The sequence below is a fragment of the Catharus ustulatus genome, chromosome 3 (genome assembly GCF_009819885.2).
Source record: "Catharus ustulatus isolate bCatUst1 chromosome 3, bCatUst1.pri.v2, whole genome shotgun sequence".
Lineage (NCBI taxonomy): Eukaryota > Metazoa > Chordata > Aves > Passeriformes > Turdidae > Catharus > Catharus ustulatus.
The window spans coordinates 39829133-39848436 of NC_046223.1; the positions used below are offsets into that span (position 1 = coordinate 39829133).

The 19304-nt window shown below is 36.7% G+C and overlaps 1 protein-coding gene across 9 annotated transcripts in view; it reads left to right on the forward strand.

The window, feature by feature from the left end:
* The window catches only part of PACRG (parkin coregulated), a 254702-nt gene that overhangs the window by 195997 nt on the left and 39401 nt on the right, over positions 1-19304 (forward strand). The window lies entirely within an intron of this gene.

The window sequence follows — 19304 nt, forward strand, 5'->3', positions numbered from 1 at the left end:
TGGCCATTATTCACACCATTTCACTGCATTTCATGTCACTCACCACTTCAGGCTACTGAGAGTGAACATATTTATTTGTATATAACAGAAAAGAAGTGTGCAAAAGTTAACAAATGATCCTGAACGGAAAGGAATATTTCAATCCTGTACACCTAGTTTTTGATCTGGTAATGTAGTTCTGAGGTTTGGATAGAGGATCATCCAGCTGTGACTGGAAGAACTGTTTCTTATGGTAATGAATTTAGGCAAGCATCACATAATAAGCATAAGCATTGGGTTATAGTTAAGAACATAATCAACTATATTTCTTAAGCTAGGATGGATGTAAGTATATTAACTGCTTTCGTGAAGATGTAGATTAAGGTCTAACAATTAAGTTTGCTTTCTCTTTTGACTCCTGGCCCTTTACTTGAATACAAATATTAAAGTGAGCATGACTATGTTATCTCTTATTTAGCACAAAATCACTCTTTTATCATTCCAATTGACTTTGCACTGGAAAATTACAATGATGTGTCTTAGTGACACATTGTTTCAGATTTAACTGATTTGACTGTTGTCTGATGAAAAACTTGTTATCAAACTTAGTGCTTAGCTCTTCTGAAGACTGTGAAATTCTGTAGATGGAATGACTTGCCCAGGTAGTCTGTGAATATTCAGAAGTTCAAAGTTTTGTGTTACTTTGGATATTTATCCAATACCAAGAGTTAGTAAGTCTTTTTAGAATGAGAAATGGAACTGTAATTTTGCAAAGTAGAAGGGAGTTCCAATTTACCTTCAGATAGATTAGCATTTTGGGAATGGATGAAAATTCCAGACAGGAACCTTCCTGATGATTGGCTGATTGTTCTGCAATGACTAAAGCATTGCAATGACCCTTTCTTCTGGATGAAGTGGCAGAGGTGAAGATATGAGAAATGGAAAGATAAACTACTTGCAAGCCTATTCCAGCAAGAAGAAATGGAATTTTTGTTGCCCTGGTAATTATTGGCTTATCTTGTTTACCTGCTTTTACATTTCTTCAGCCTTTTTATGGGAATGTTCAAACAGTATTTTTTTAAAACTGCATATGTACTTTGTACAATTCTTCCAGTTGACAGGATTCATTCTGGAAACTGAGTGAGTGTTGTCAGAAGCTGATGCATTAGAAATATGCAACATCAGCCATCAGAAAGGTAGTTCCTATCTGCCCATATCAAGTTTATTTGCATAAATGAGCCCCTTTGTTTTCTGAAGGAAGTAAACTGAGAGTGAAGTTAATAGTGGCAGAAGGCCACTGCAAGAAACAAAAGAAATTTATCCATTGAAATCATAAATAATCATCTTAATTAAGTGAAATATATATCAGTTGTGTTTAAATAAAATCAGATTTTTTTCCTCTTAAATGTAAATAATTTTCATGCTCCCTGAAAGCTTCCAGAAGACTTGTCACACAGCATTTCCTTCCAATCTTCTTTCTACTCTTTCATTTTAATGTTATTTGTGGGGAAGGGAAGACTGTCCTTTTTGCATTTCTTGTTTTGTGTGTGATTTCAGTTCTTGGAAAGGTTAAATGCGGTTTACCATGGAAAGGAGATACATGTAGAAGTATCATGCACCTTTACCTTTCTACATGGGTGTTGGCATTTTCCCATTTTACAGCTTCCGGTAGAGTTCCAGACTATTTGAATAAATCACAATTAATTGGAGAAAATTCTATGGTGATATTGTACTGTTGACAAATGGACAAGACACCAGAAAACGATTTTACACTTTGACTCCCAGCTCTCATGTGTTGGGTGAAAATCCAGTTAATGTGTGTCAACTCACCATGCTATCTATCTGTGTTTCTTCTCTTATATTTGTCTTCATGCCAATTTAATCTAAAATTTACTGGGTAACATTGTTGAAATATACTTTTTCTTCATCAGAGGCTGATTTAACTTTTAGTACAGGCCAATGATTTCATCATGTGGGTGACTGTAGTTGTGAAATAGGCTTAGATGATCTTTGTCTTGTATCTTTTGGAAAACTTCAGGGTTAGTTGAGCAGTCATACTACTAGTTCAATTTTATGTGTTTTATTAACCTCCAGAGCTTATGTGGAAAGAGAAAAATACTTAAAGATTATTTTTACTCTGACTGAGTTTAGAGAAGATCCTGTGCCTTATTAAACTTCTTGTTTGAAAGGTTTATTCTACATCTTATTTATTTTACACTAGAGGCTTTATATATATGTAAAAGCCTGGTATCAATATCACCAAGAACTGTAAAAGTTAATAGGTGTATCAAGATCTATAGCTCAACACATCAGTTTCTAAATAGCAAAGCCAAAACTTTTTATAGATGATGGACACCATGTACTGTAGCCCTGCCCACTTACTTTATATGCTAACTAGTAGCTTGTCGTTTGAAAGCATATTTCAAACTATATTTCTGTTTTAGTTTGGCTCTCTGAAAAACTTATGTACATGCTAGTTAAGACATAAATAGGAACTTAATACTAGCAAGCCATAAAGCAAATGTCTACTGACATAAACATCCAAGTATACCAGCTACACACCTGAAAGACAGGAGAAAAGAGAGGTTATTGTGGGCTCTTATTTATAAATTAAGCCTGCGAGTGAGAGTCAGGATATTCATCAGAAAAAGTCCCTGGTGGATTCAGGGTTTTACTGAAGCCCATGAGAGCCCATGTTAAAAATGAGCTAAGCAGCCAATGTTCACTGATGCCCAGGGCCTTTCATACCTGGGTTTATGTATTGATTTTCATCTCTTTGTATTTGATCAGTTGTTTGCAGCCAACAAAATACGTTTATTTGTTCAAACCCCTATTCTAATCAATCATGGGATTCAAAAATATGGAAGTTGTGAAATAATATGTTAAAAATAAAACATTCATCAGAAAAAAACCCCAACATTTTCAACATCTTAGAGGATATGCTATAATGATGAAATTAGAAGTTTTTGAGATGTAATGGTACAAAATCCAAACACTGTGTGGGAGTTTCGCTCCACTTAATGCAACCTGTGATCTTCAAATTTAGAAGAAGAAATGATATTTCATTCCTAGCATACGTGCTAAATTCAATGACATTTAACAAACATGCTGAACAGTATGTTTTTCATTCATCATTCACAGAGAAGCATGTATTTGATCAGTTTAATTGCTCAACATAAAGTAATGGTGGGTACCAAACTAAAAAAAAACCCAAACATACATATCTTTAGGATCATTTAAAATACATGCTGAAGCTTATAACATTTTGTATGAAGTAGAATAATTTTAAGTGTTTTTTTTCTGGTTTGTGATATGTAAGAAAATATTTCTCTGAAAAATAAAACATAGTTTATTTGGGTTTTTTAATAAATAAAGTAGAACAAAGAAATGGTGTTAAAATTGTACAAAAGGGCAGTCACATTGTATAGCTGGAGTACAAATGGTGATCCAAATAGCTGCATTTACATCCAAATTTGTCAGTTTGGTAAGTGTTTAATATTATGTACATTATACTACTATTATTTCTGCCTAAAATGGCAGTCATCTTATCTTAGATTCTATTTTCAGATCTGTTTGTATCTCAATTAAAATAGTATCTGTATTGATGAAGTGAATTTGACCTTACATAGTAGGAGTAGGAAATACCTTTCCCTTACTCATTTACTTCACCATCATGGACAAAAATGGATTAATTTTTTTGTTATTTACATTTTGTTGTGGTTGGGGGTTTTTTTGTTACAGACATCCTTAAAGACCATGGTCTTGCCATTTCCCTGTTTACATGGGCTGTGATGAAGTAGGTCTAATGGTAATATTGTAAATAAAACAACTCCAAGGAATGATCTCCAGCACTGAAAGCTCATAATATCAAATGATGGGCTCTGTCACATGCTGCTATTGACATAATGATCTCGAGGTCCAAAAAGCTCATCCTTCCCTCCCTCTATTACAATAATTTCATGACTATAAGGCGCACCCTTTTGACTAAAATTTTCGCCTGAACCCAGAAGTATGCCTTATAGTCCGGCGCACCTTATATAATGGACAAAGTTGTGAAATTTGCCAACCTGGAAGTGCGAGCCCGTAACAGTCCCCAGCCAAGCAGAGCTTTCCCAGTGGCAGCATCGGGCCAGCGGCATTGGGGCAGCACCAGGCTGGGGCAGGCCCAGCAGCATCGGGGCAGCGCTGGTGTGAGGGGAAAGCGGGCGGCGGTGGAGGAGCCTGGACATGGCGGGGAAAGCATGGTGGCACAGCCCAGGCAGGGGGGGAAAGCCACCAGCATCGGGGCAGCAGCGGTGCAGGGCGAGTCCGCCAGCATCGGGGCAGCGGCGGTGCAGGGCGAGTCCGCCAGCATCGGGGCAGCGGCGGCACAGGGCGAGCCTGCTGGCATCGGGGCACCCGGAGCGGCAGGGGACTCCCGGAGCGCCCGGGCAGCGCGGGGTTCCTGGAGCGTCAGAGGGGCATGGGACACCCGGAGCGCCAGGGAACTCCTGGAGCGCCCAGGCAGCATGGGGTTCCCGGAGCGCCAGGGGGGCGCGGGACACCTGGAGCGCCAGGGAACTCTCGGAGCAGTGGGGCCCCGGGGACTCTGCACAGAGCAGCAGCGGGCATAGCCCGGCCCCGGGGAGGCGGGGCCGAGCAGTCGCAGGCATAGCCCGGCCCCGCTGGGTACAGGCGGGCCTGGGGGCCCATGGCTGCCGGGTTGAGGCGGGGCCTCAGCCAGCAACTGCACGGAGGGAGCTGGAGGTGGATCCTCACTGCAAAAAAAAGTGCGCCTTATAGTCTGGTACGCCTTATGGTTGTGAAATTACTGTACTCCTGTTCTTCTTCCTGAAACTAAATTCAATTCTGTGCACTAGCAATTTTAAGATTTAAATAATACTTATTTCTTGCTAGGACATTAAACCTGGAGTGAATATTGGACTTTAATGCTGATTTATGAATTATTCTTTAGTGTCTACATTTTATTTCCAAACATTCCAAGTGTGTTTTGCTAGGTGCTTTCAAGATGGTAAGATGATTTTTTGTGTTTTTTTCAGAAACTTAAGAATTCATTTGTCTTTGGGAAAAACATTTTGTCTTTTGTAAATTAATTGAATTGGCCATATCTTCAGCTCACATAAGACCTTGTCACTCGTAAAATATTATCTAAGGGCAGATGTATTTAAATTTTATGGAAAAGTAATCTAAAATTTTGTCCCAATGTTTTCTGTTTGGTTCAGGAGATGGATACAGCATGTGCATGTCTTGAGATAACACCTATTAGGAACAGATTGGTGTGTTGATTACAGACACTGCCCTTCAGCAGGCAGCCCCACACTCTTGGTGATACAGTTCAAGAGCCATCTCTTGATTTGCCACCAGAAGTGCATTAAAATGCAACAGTTCAATACATACCCATCTTTACTTAATTTAAAGCTTTTTAATTGAATGTCAGTCAATTACACAGTTATAATCCATACCTTATTACAAAGTACCATACACATGAATTTTAAATAGCACATTTTCTTAACTTAAACCATTTTCTCTTCTAGAAACCATTGCAACTAAAGAATCAATTGTGATTATGGTAAAAGCCACAAAATATTTATTACTTAATGTGATTATTTCATTGCTAATTTAAAAAACAAAATCAACCTCCTATCTGATTTTCTATTTAACCAACATTTCCCAACATTAAATACTTTTCCAGGGCAAAGTATTTCTCACCTATCGTAATGTTACCTATCGTAGGATTTGAGTATTTTCCAAAAACTAATTAGACTCACAACAGCTCAACAACCTCATTTACTCTTAGCCTCATCCCTTCCACCATGATCCATGTCCTATTTTCTTCTTCATAGCTGCTTTTTATAGTGACTATGAGGATACTAATTTGAAGTGAGTTTTCAGCTTTGTTCTGAAAGCTGAGAAAATTGTGGTCAATTTAATGTCCTCTGACAGGGAATCTGAAATCTTTTGTTCTGTTGATTGAATTAGCCTATCTTCTGCTCCCATGAGCTTCATTTTTCAGATTGATAGAGTCATGATTAATACAAAAGAGAACAACTGAGGATGGCAGTCTCCTCATGTATAAATATGTTCTACAGAATCTGGGGAAAAACATTTCTTACAGGACTTTCACAGATAGAGACCACATCTTTGGCCTGACAATTTTAAAGGATAACAGCAGTCAGTGTTTGTTGTATTTCTGTTGAAGTAATACAAATTTCAGTAATTCATTTGGGCAGTTTTCAATGAAAAAGCCAGACCTAATAATAAGACAACAGGTACAGCTTTGTAGTCAACCTCAGGTGGGAAAAGGCATTTTTCAAAATTTTTAACTATTCAATCATTCTATGATTGAATGTCAAGCTATCCAAGTGAACTGCTTTGGTGCTCTAGCTAACATGAAAATCCATCAGTATAAGGTGATGTAGGTTGGAAGATGATAGGTTTAGCAAAATTTAACTCTGTAGTCTCTTGTCATTTTCAATCTTGATAGAATATGAATTTGTACAATTTCTGTATTTTAAGAACTGATTCATGTGAGCCACTGGGACAGGTGAAAGCTGGGAACATTTTTGAGATACATAGACAACATGGTGGAACATTGACACATCAGAGATTTTGGACGATCAAAGTTACTCCACAATGAAAATAATCCTGCCAATAGAGGTATTTATGTTAAAGGTGTTTCTCAAAATATTTTTTTGAGAAAATCCTTAGAATAGAACATTTAGAAAGAAAGGAAAAAAATAAATAGAGCATGCATTCCTTAGATTTTTCTTGTATTCATGTAAGAAGTGGGGTGTATGGTTCTCTTAAAAAATCCAATACAAAATTCTATTGATTTCTTTTACTATAGAATAGACATTATGAAACATTAGGGAATTGATGTCCTTGTCACATTTTTTATCTGCTGTATAGAATATTTGAGATGTGTGCACAACATCCCAGTGTTTTTTTGTAGTAGCCAATTTAAACTATTCCAGGGAGCATATGCATTATATATGAAATACTTAAAGTTGCAGCTGAATAAACACTCACATTTGCCATCAATTTCAAAGGTCTACAAGTAGACTTTGTGCACAATTTAAAATGATAAATGTGTAGTACATGCATCTGACCTTTTTCATTTAAAATGCTATTCTGCCTTATCTAAATTATATATGGTTTGGATCTTTCTGTATTAAATAATTATAGGTGGGAGGATAAAGCTTCATGCGTAATATTTCTCCACAATATATATTTATTGGCATTCAAGCAGGTTTTATTATCAATACTTATTGTACCAAGTGTGACCTCAGGTGTCAGGAACCCTGAAATATTTCAGCATATATGACTAGTAAAGCTCTGGTTAATGCCCATTAACACTTTTCAAGGAGAAGTGAAATAGCATGATATGTCAATATTCTAGGGAAGAAATACAGAGTTTAATGTCAGGGTATTGGTTGGGGGAGGGGGTTTGGCTTGCAGTTTTCTGGGGTTTGGGGAGCTTTTTGGAGGGGGATTACTCTTTTTGAGATAAAAGCCAATTATATTTACTAAAAATAATTTTATTAGCGTGTTTTTATCAACTATGGATCAAATGTGATCTTTAGCTGTTTAAATGGAAAACTTAAGCTGCTAAATGAATGCACATTCACTTGCTGCAAGTAGTCATTTAGAAACAAAGCAGCATGAATTCAAACCATATAAGTAAGAAATGGTTGTCTGACATAGGAAGCTGTTAAAATGTATTTCTGGAATATATTGCTGATGATGCTGAAGTCAATAGAATGATTTCTTTTCCTTTGTTAAAGCAATGTGATTTCCTTCAAAATAAGCTGCCTGGCACTAATCCTTTTGAAAGCAAAGTGGCAGATTTTAGAACTATACTTGCATAGGGAAGAATGATTGCATTCTGATTTGCATTGATGTAAAAAAAAATCACTACATGAGGAAGAAGTTAATCCCACTCCTATTAGCACATCACCCGTGAAAATGAAATCATGGCATTTGATCTTGCTCTCAGTGAATTCAGTGTATTGAGTTTAATAGAAAGTCAACCTCATTGCAGCTAAGTCCAGCACTGGCCCAGCTACTCTAATTAGACTTCAACAATATTAGTTTCTTTTTTCCTTCATCTTTTTATTTCATTTCCCTTGACTGGAGTGCAATTTCACCAAAATGTAGTAGACTAATCATTAACTGGCAGGAACCCAAAGACTGAAACTTTAAATTGACAATCACAGCAGTAGAATACCAGAAATTTATAGAAGCATAGCCATTTCTTCTGCTGGGTGTGTGATAATTGTTTTTCTGGTCATTTACATCCAGAAGTAATTAAACTCTACAACAAAACTATGTACTGTAGTGTTGGTGCAAAGTCTGCTGTTTGGAGGTTATGCAGAGAGTCCATGAAAACATCACGGTGGGAACTGTTGTACATTTGGACTGTCACTTCCTAAAAAATTTGCAGAAACATACCCTTGAAAGAATTAGGTCACACAAAATGTGGCCTAAGGGCTTCTCCTTTCTGTTTTCCCCAGTGGAGTTCTGCAGCTGATGCGATAAAAACCGTTCTACATCAATAATTTTTGAATTTATGTTTCCTGAAAAATTTATTTGGTTTATGGAAATAAACCAACTTTATCATTCAGTGGGAAAATTTCCTTGTCTTTCCTTCCAGCCCTGATTTCTTGATACAAATGCAATGGTGTTACAATGCATGTAAAGTTGTATAATAAAAGTCGGCAATTCTGATATCTTCTGAACCTTCTTCAGACAACTGTAGTTAAAACCATGCATTAAAAATGCATGTCATAGCAATGTAAGAAAATTATTACAGGAAGCTTTGTTTTCCCTGGATATTAAAACTTACATGTAAACAAATACAACTTCGAAGTTGAGAAATTTTCTTTCTCATGACATTTTTTACCAAAGTCTCACAGTGTTTCATGGTCACATGTACCTTTTGCTTTTAGAGAGGTAATGAGTAGCTGTTGTTTTCTGGTGCTATTGATGATGTGAAAAAAAGCTACGAGATAACAACATAGCTAGTATTTTTCTTATTGAAAATTAATTAATAACTGTAGTGGGGAGAGAAAAACTAACTCTCTCATTTATTTTTCTGAAACTCATTGATTTACATGGTGAGGCATGACTATAGCTGGCAGCAGTGTTATACCCTTCATTTCTTAATACTTTGTATATGTTTGTTTCTTTAGTTAGGAAATTATATAAATTAGCACACTTTGGTCCTGATTTTGCAATCACTTACATATTTTCATGACAGTTTCCTGAGTCAGGCCTATATCTGCTTATGAAACCAAACCAACATTTTATGTTTCCACTTTTCAAAGCTTCTCATACATGTACTTAAATATTTTCTTTATCTTCCTATATTTTCTCCTCTTTTTTTTTTCTTTTTTTTTTATTCCATGTATTTTGGGGGTTGTTTATTTTATGACAACATCTCACTTAAACTTACAATATTATAGATGATTCTAACACCTCATTTATGCTTGTTCACTTTGCCTTATGGTCATAGAATTTTTTCCTTGAATATTCAGAGAGATCTCATGAAAGTACAGCACAGAAAGACCATCTTCATATAATTTGTATAAATTGTGCAGTATAATAATATCTTTAACTGTTATTAAAATATAAATAAATAGACAAGGAATAGGCTCTGGATCATTTATTATTTCTGTGAAAACATAAACAGCCATAAATAAATGAAGATAGATTCAGAATAACCATCTGTTAGGAAGTTAGTTCAAGTCAAAACACTTTAAAATTGGCACTGTAGACTGTATTCATGTAAATATGAATTTAGACATTTAAATATCTAGCCTCATGTACAGATGTTCTGATTCACTGCAGCCTTCATTTGGGAACTCCTGAGGGCGCAGGATCGACCCACTCAGGTAGCTGCTGAAAATTGGATTCAGGTGCTAAACTTCATGTTTCTCTGAAATATTGGCACAAGTTCATAGTCTAACAATAGGTCTGTCTCCACAGCTGCTTCCTTGCCAAATCATAAGCATAGAGGTCAGAGGAGCCTGTCTCCATGAGTAAATAATTTGATAATTAGGTGAAATCTCCCTGATCATGAAAGATGCAGATTTGAAACCACACAGGCTGGGCTTGTTTCCTACTTCCTGGGAGGGTGCTTCATCACTAGGTTTTCAAACTGTAAGAACAAAGGCAGTCATTCCTGCCCTCACTCATATATATTTTTGCCTGCTTTCTTAAAATCACCAGGCTTAATGGGCCATAAGGCCATTCTTTTCTGTAAATCTTTTCCACCCACCTCCTCAACTCACATAACTTTTAAACTCATTGTCCAAAATAAGTCCAACTGATAAAGTTGGCAGAGTTTCTGGAAAAATAAGCGTCAGGGTAGGAGCGAGGGATCCAAATTCATGTCCTGGTGAGAGAGCTGTTGGTAGGGTATGCAAGAGATACAAGGGGTCAAAACATAGCTTAGCTGATACCCTCTGTTAGCTGGTAGAACTCGTGGGAAACAAATTGTCATTGTAAAGAGGTGCAGTGCAAAATCAGCACACATCCATGGGAAACCGGCATCTCTACAGTTTCATGACACAGCTTGCTTTTAAAGAAATCATTCAGTCTCACCCAGAAGGAATGGCAATAGCTATCTACCATCAGGGAAGCTCCTGGGCTGTAGCTCCAGGCTGAATGCAAATATTTAAGTCTCAGAGAAAAACTCTTGTGCTCCCTGTTCCCCACTGGCACCTCTGTGAGACTCGCTGATCAGCCCTTCACTCACTCGAACACTGCTCTTGGGAATCCAACTCCTACTATATGCTGAGAGGTAAATTTAATGCAGCCCTACCAAGTCTCCTGCAGAGCCCACAGATATTAATTGTTGCAACTCCTGACATGGTCTAAATTTCTATTTTGGCTCTAAAAGATTTATACCACAGTGTTGTCTCCTGCCCTGTGTCCCTAATTCTGCCTGTTTTCACAGTTGTCTTCTGTGGATGTGTGAAGTTAAACCAGTCTGTTGGCTGAAAATTGTGGGTGGTACTATTGTTCCTCTCCTATAAAATCAAGTTAATTATCTTCTCAAGCCATTTCCTTTACAGAACTAGAACCATAACCCCAGTTTAAACCATTCTGAGCTGCTAGATAGAGATACATTACAAGGCCAAGGATATGTAAATAAATTAATATTTGTCTGGCTTCTTCAATGTCTTCTCAGGATTCAGTGACAGTGGTTATAATCTCTGCCAGACAACTATCAGCAGTTTGAGGAACTGTTGAGACAGATGGCTGAGACACTAGATCTGATAACAAGCATGCCTGAACTGACTGATTTTTCTGCATTTTTTGATATTAGGTTGAGAGGAAAGCTTATGCCTCTGTAAAATGAGGATATTACAAAAACACCCCAAGAGATTTCAGGATTACTCTTTTGTTTTTTGTTTTTTTTTAAATCCATACTATTAAAGGAAAAGACAATAGGAGAGGTCTCAAGCATTGAGAGGCTGTTGGTACCTCTCTTCTCAGATTGGCAAGAGCTTCAGTTCACCTCCTCCATGTTATAAAGTCAATTCTTTAGGTGATACACACATTCCTGTAAGAGCTCTATGCTTGCATTAATACAGTTGACATTCCGTTCTAATCATTTCCCAAGCAGACTTGGGAGTACATAAGGAGGTGAGATTGTTACTCTTAACTGTAAAGCAAAGGTATTGGGTTCTAGCAAGAGATGTGCAGATAAGCCTATCTACCCTTTCACAGTGTTTTATTATAGAATTACAGCAGAAAACCAACAGGCTTAGCACCAACCTGTTAATTGGCATCCAGTGGGATATTTTAAGTTCCACTGTGGAATAATTATGCTAAACCATAATGCACATATTCTTATAAGTTAGAACCTCTATGAAGCATACTTTGGAAAAGTAACCAGCCAAAGGAATGTCCTTGGCTTCCTTTCCTCCACTTTCAGCCTTTGTTTGTCTTCTACTTCTCCCATGTCCACATTCTTCTCCCTGGGACAAGAAATATCTATTTTACTTATCAGTCAAGCACCCAATAAACTTCAGCTGTGTTAGGACAAGTAATTCAGGAGGATTTTTCCAGATACCACCATCCAGTGACGACATTTCTTGGTGACTCATGAATTTTCTTCACAAGATTTTATTGAGGCTAATGTAGGCTATTCTTTTCCCTTAAAATAACATCATTGTTTCCTTCAAAATCACCATTCTGTTCAGCTGCTGTTGTCAAAGACTGCTCAGTGATATTTTTCTGATGCAGAATTTTCTCCTAATCTTGAGGTACTGCTTCCATGGGTACCAGTTCAGCAGCACTGCAGCTGCAGAGCCAGGTCAGAGACCTGTAAACTCACTGCAGCCATTAGCATTAAACAACCTAGGAGATGAAGCAGCCATCTGTGGTCTGCTGGAGAGAAGCGATAAAGGAATTTTGTGAGATGCTACTTCTTCCTTTCCTCTGGAGGCTGACCCTATCCACTGAGCAATAAGCATTCCAGGAAAACTTCAAGAGAATATTACTCTTGAAATATGTCCCACTTAGATATTAGTCACACTGACTTCCAGGTTATCTTTACAAGGTGTCCCAAATTTATCTAAAAACCCCCTTCATGACTTTCCTACATAGGAAGGGACATTTCATTGTTATTAATGTAAAGCTGATTACAATGTGTGCATGTACTCTCAGATCACCCAAGTGTGAGAAAGCATATTTAAGTTGCCAGGGAAGAATTTTCTTGACAGCTTTTTACTTTCGCTCTTCATTATAATACATGAAAATGCAAACTTTAAATATTCAAACACATTGTGCTCTGCTGTGCTATTAGAACTGTTTTCTTGGCTGTTATAAAGCTCTAGGCCAGCCTGAGTTGACCAAGAGCATTCAGCCATATCACTTGCCTCTTCTCTTGTCTCCTCCTCACTGACCTGACATGGATGTGTCTCTGTGTGTGTGTGTGTGTGTGTGTATGAGCTGCTTTCCTTCGGAGGCTGAGCAGCTGTGGGCTTGTCAGGCACCAGGGCTGGAAGGATTGTAAGATGAGTGAACAATGAATAGAGAATTAAGATTGTGGTTACAAAACATAGCTTGCTGTAGCAATGTTAGAGGACAAAAATGGTCATATTTGCCAGGATTGGCTGGAGAATGATAAGTGATAAAAATTCTACTCTCCTGCTTTAAAGTGCTGGCGTGGCAGCAAATCAGGATAGCAAACACTCAAATGACCACTGCAGAGGAGATGAAATTACTATAACTACTTCACTGCCATAAGCCTATAGACACATGATATGTGCAGCAGTTTCGGACAACCAACTACAAATTCACCTGAGAAGCAAAGGTATTTTCTTTTTTTTAAGCATGACTGTTCAGGTTCACTGCTTTTGTAATGAAGTGGAAGGATATTAAGAGAAGTGTTACAAAGTGAACCAGAAGTGCTGCATTGTTAGCAGTTGGAGGTTGTCTCTGTTATGACACCTGTATGATCAATGTTAACCAGGTTCCAATTCACAGTGCTCAGCATGTAATGTATCCTCTTTGCCCACAGAAAAGCCATTTTTATTCCCCTGTGTAGTTCTAGAATAGATGTTTAAAGGTCTTTTTTTCAACAGCCTTAAGGCATTATATGCTTCTGGATGATTACAATTCTTCAAGTGTAAGCAATGCAAGTAAGAGCAGCAGTATTTTCCTATATTCATACGTGCCAACAGTAAAATGGTGTCATGAACACTGGAAATCAGAAAAATATGTTCTTCATTCTTACTCCTATAGCTAGAACCTTTGATTGGTTTTTATCAGAAAAAAATGCTATCTGGAATGGGCAAAATAACTTTTCATTAATAATTTTTACTGGAATATCCCCATTTTCTTAAAACAATGAAGAAAAGTAATAGAGTGTAATAAAATAAATATATGAGATATATTAAAATATTTTTCTTTTAAAATGTTGTAGTATATGTCAATATTAATCTTACCTTAAAAAAACCTGCTAATCAGTTCCCATCCTATGGTTTTTATACACATTTATTTTATGCAATTACTTCTTTGTTACAAACAGTTGTATTTAGGCCTCACTAAAATGCTTGTGTTTTAATAACACTGTGATTCCTTTGTGAAAACATTTTGAGTACATTTTAATAAACACAGCCCAGAGTCTGTGATATCTTTAGTGGCACAGTAAATAATTATTTTATATGAGATAGTAAAGAAAGTAATCTTATAAACATTGCATAAGTGGCAAAACAAAAGTTTTTGCTGTGTATTGCAAGAGTGTGTCAGTCAACTAAATCTTAGTAAATGGTCTAAGTCAGGTTACTGACATTTAAATATCTTCTGTCACCTGGTACTGGTGTAATTTACGCAAGAAGAAGACTGAGTGTTTTCCAGTTAAGAGTCACTAATGAAATGTTTCTTATTCACTTATCTTTTTTCACACTTAATTCAGATTTCTAGAATTAAAACAAAACAAAACAAAAAACAAAACAAAGCAACAAACAAACAAAACCCGGTCTGAATGTGTTGTATGTGCAGTTTCTACATTGCTTTCAAAAGGCTTCAACTTACCCATTTCAAAAGCTGTGAATCTGCAGAAATACCACACCTAGGGGACACAATTTCCTTTCTCTTTTTATCTGTTTTGCATTCCTGTAAGACTACACATTATAATACATTTTAGTTGTAGAAAAACTGGCTTTTTTGTTTGCTCAAAAAGCTGTTATGAATTCAAATATATGCTTTTCTTAATGTAAAATGAATAGCTGTTAACTAGCTTTTGATAAGTATTTATTTCATTTCCTTCATAAAAAGAAAGCAAATCAACATCATAGGAAGCTATTTTTTATCTATAATATGCATTCATTCAACTGGAAAAAACAAAGGAAGACTAATCAGATTACCCAATTATATATATATATAATTATATATATATAGGAAATATATAAAGACACACCAGAAGGAGATATCCTGATCCTTACAGTACTGATACCTGTGGAGCAGGGTGTTCTTTTATGTCTGGCTTGAGGATAAAATAGCACATTCCAGTTTCAGAGCTAGTTGTCCTTTAAACTGCATAAATTCTGTCTTTATCCTACAGTGATGAAAGAAATTTTGGCAAATCCACACAGTCATTCATAGCTTTCATCTCCTTGTCCTTTCTCAAATCACTGCTAAAACACCCTCTGTTGACTTCAGGCTCTTGCTTATTTAGCTTAATTAGGCAACAGTGAAACTAGAAAACTGGCAGCTTTAGGCATATTCAGCAACCTGTAGGCTGAATATCTAACCGCTTGCTCCTATAATTTTGATGAGAAATTTTTGATGCATTGACCTATTTTTAAATGGCTGCATTCCATAGAACCACAGAATAGTTAGGGTTTGAAAGGAGATCACATAGTCCAAGGCAGGGTCACCCAGAACAGGTGACCCAGGAACGTGTCCAGGTGGGTTTGGAACATTTCCAGGCAGGGAGACTCTATGGCCTCCTTTGGCAGTCTGTTCCAGTGCTCTGTAACCCTCAACATAAAGAAGTTCTTCCTCATGTTGAGATGAAACTTTCCCTGACAAAAAAGGATTCATCTTTCTGTCACGAAGTCAGGAAAGCAGTCATTGAAGTCATTTAGTTCTCTGTGTAATTTTTAATGGGCAAGCTAGACCAAATAGACTTCTTAAATAATTTTGAATGGCAAAATTAGGCACAACCAATTCCATTGGTACATGGCAGATGTACAGACATAGCTGCAGTTATTAACACAAAGTAATGGATTACTGAGCTTTTTGCTTGTGATGAAAAATATAGGGTTCCCCCTTAAAAGTATTTTGTTGCTTTAATAAAAAACTTCCATTGGTGGAAGGAGGATGGATTGCTAAGCATCTTGGGTTTAAGTACGTATGTAACTCAATGTCAAAAATCAGCTGTTTTAGGATTGTGTTTCATATTGAAATCAGTGATCTTTGAAGCACTTTAGGACTTTCAGGTTTGTCACTTTGAATTACATTAAAAAGTAAATTCTGTTTATTCCACACACATGCAAGGATTTGTTTTTTCATGGTTTTAATTCCTTTTGCATTAATGATGCTATATTTGGATGAGAAATTAATGGGATGAACAAACATATTTCACATCAGTCCAGCAAAGCTATGCAAATTTTGCACACACAAACATGATTTCCAACTAAAAAAATATTATTTACTTTGTGCTAGCTTATATACATCTAAAACAACTGGCAGAACATCAGATTCACATAACTGGTGCAACTCCTGTTGCATGTTAAGCATGATTTGTGACTAATATATTGTTTTGCAATAGTAAACGTTGTCCCAAGGCCAACGAGATGTCAGCCTCCAAATTCCATTCCTCTGTTGAGCATACTATTTATCTAAGATTATTTAACTCTACTTTGTTTGATATTGATCTGTAGCACTAACCTAGGCAAACTTCAAAGTCTAAATTAATTGGAGAAGTTTAAGTACTTATAAAGGAAAAAATACTCTCTTATTTTCTACTCCATTGATATGTTTGCTAATAAATGTTGTTACAAAACCTGTCATTCCTTTTTCATTCTTGTACTTCTATTGAAAAAAAACCAAACAAACAGCAAATAAGCCCCAAAACTTGGGCTTAGAAAGGATTGCATCTGATACTGATAACATTTCCTGGAAATGGAAAAACTGTGATAACAGCTGCTGTCTTGGCTCATTTTCTATTGGGTTTTTTGGTTTGTTTGATTTAGGTTTTTGTTGGTTTGTTGGGGTTTTTTTGTTTGGTTTTTTTTTTCTTTTTACTACAGCAATTTGCAAGTAGTTGGAGCTATCTCTAGTAAGCTTACATCATTAGTAAAACATAATTTCCATGTTTCCTGTCCAGTCAGAGCACTTCCTCTCCTTGCTGACTTGTTGACTTTCTGAATAGCTTTGATTTTTACTATAAATGCTTATTTGTGAAATAACTAAAAGCTGGCTGCATATTGAAGATAACTATAGGAAGAATCTATACTTTATGCTGAAGCAAAATGCTTGCAAAGAGAATTTAGAAAATCTTTTCTAAGACATGAGCTGAAATGTCTCTATATTTGTATTCTTTTAAAATTCCAAGCATACATGCCTTCTTGGATTGAAATATTCTTTTGCCATCTCTGAAGTAGCATTGTAAAGTGATAAACACTCAGCACTAGTGATGAAAAATAGAAGAAAGAGCCAAGTAAAGCAAGAGACGAGGAACTCAAGTGTTGATAGTGTCTAAAAACAGGTCTGTGCTTATTCAAAGATTTGGCCTTCTCAGTTTATATTAATACATTCAACCTTAATGTTTTAAAGTGCTTTGAAATATGTGTTGAGTTTTTAAAATTATGTTTCATGATTTCAAATCAGAGTGTTAATGAAATTTTATTAATTTTTCAGCCAAATTTGTGCCTCTTTCCTTGGAATAAGATTAAGCTTCCAAAAGCAGTGTTATATATGTGGAATCTGTTACTACACCAAAAGTTTAGATTTATTTTTTATCAAAACACATATAATTCTCCTTATGATATTTGTAACTCCAGCAAGTCCTTCATGAAACACATGTGCATATTTAAGGAGTAGTGCTCTTCTCCATCACATTTGAAATAGCTGGTGAAAATCTCTGCCAGCCCAAGGGAATCTCTGCACCCTTTCCCATTCTGGGATTACTCTGTGCTGAGCAACTGCAGATATTCCACCCTGAGCCACCTGATCTAACTTTGGAAAGGGAGCTGACTTAGAGCACATCATTTGGACCCAATGACTCCAGAGGTTCCTTCCAACATAAATTACTCTACGAGCTCTTCTTTCCAACACTCTAGCTTGGGGACCAGCCTACTTGAGGCCAGTTTGCACTTTGTGTGCACATATTCTAGACTTATCCTAAAGAAGTTTTTAAACTGGTGTTCACATTGCTCTGAGGCTTCACAAAGGAAACATGGGGTTCTCTGTGTGGGTTAATAACAACCAGAAGTCATAACCTCCTGGTGTCTCTTCCTTGCCCTGTGAAATGAACTGGAAATGTCCCACTGTTTCTTAGCAGACAGGAGGGGTTTAGACTCTTACACTGTGACTTTCCCCGGACTTTCAATTAAATGAACAGGGAAACTCAACTACCTCATCCTTCCTGGAGTTGACAATTGCAAAGCACAGTTCTGAGTCACAGCGATAGGAGTGGTGCAAAGGAGCCTTCCTCTCTCTCCCCACACTGACTCATCAGGGCTTTCATTTTCCACTCCAGTCAGGAAGCCAACACATTCTATGACAATTAAATTTATCCTAACAAGAAGACTTTGAAAGATTAATTAAGCTCTGAACTGCACCTCAGCAGTGAACTTACATGATATGAGCCCTCACATGGATGCATGTCAATCTGCAGCTGAAATCAGCTTCCATTTATTTCTTGGTATTGGTGATGACTCCTAGAAGGAAAGAAACCCCTAACATTTCCCTCAAAATGGTTTAATGCTAGCTTGTACTGCTTAACTGCGTTTTGTTATGTGATAGGTTCAATCACATTGCAGCTGGGACTTTTTGTTTTGAAGTAACGTTCAGGTTAGAATGTTGCATTCCTGTAGTCATTCTAATCGCTGAAAATAGGGTGAACTGAGCCACTTAAAATGGATTTCTACCATAGTTATATTTTACCAGAAATAGTACTTTCGTTGTCAGCAATAAAAGTTGAGAATCACGGTTTGTGACTGATACCTTCCATGACTTAGAAGTCACTTTACCTTCCAGTATTTTTCAAGACTCAAAAGTCATGATGCATATCTTTCCAAGTAGTTTTATTGATCTATGTGCCAAAAAAATTCTGTTCCAAGATAAGCTGAAATACACAAGTGTGACTATATGCACCTAAAATCAGTAAAGAAACACATTCATCAGTAAAGAATAAAGGAATTACATTTGAGTTACAATTTGATTAAAAATGTCATCTAAACTGTGGACATTTCTTTCAAGTGTTATTCCAATATTCAGCATTCCTCAGATATTAAACATTTGTGAAAAATCGAATATCCCAAGATCTATTAAATCCCTGCAACAACAGGTGTGTGAAGACCCTGACTGTAACTTGTGTGAAGCGGAACTTTCAAACAATCCCCCACCAGGAGCAAGCTCTGGTATCTGTGAAATACTTGCAAGCAACATATTTAGGGGATTAAAAACTCCTCTTTTTGAGATCCAGCCTGCCTTGAAGTGAAGTCTAATAAAATATATGTCTTGGGCACTTTTAGATTCTAATAAAAGTCTAGAGTTAAAAATAGATCTGAGTGAGCTTTAAGGGATGGTTTACCTTTCTTGTCCACTCCAGGATGTCAAAACTGCCATATCAGGCTTTT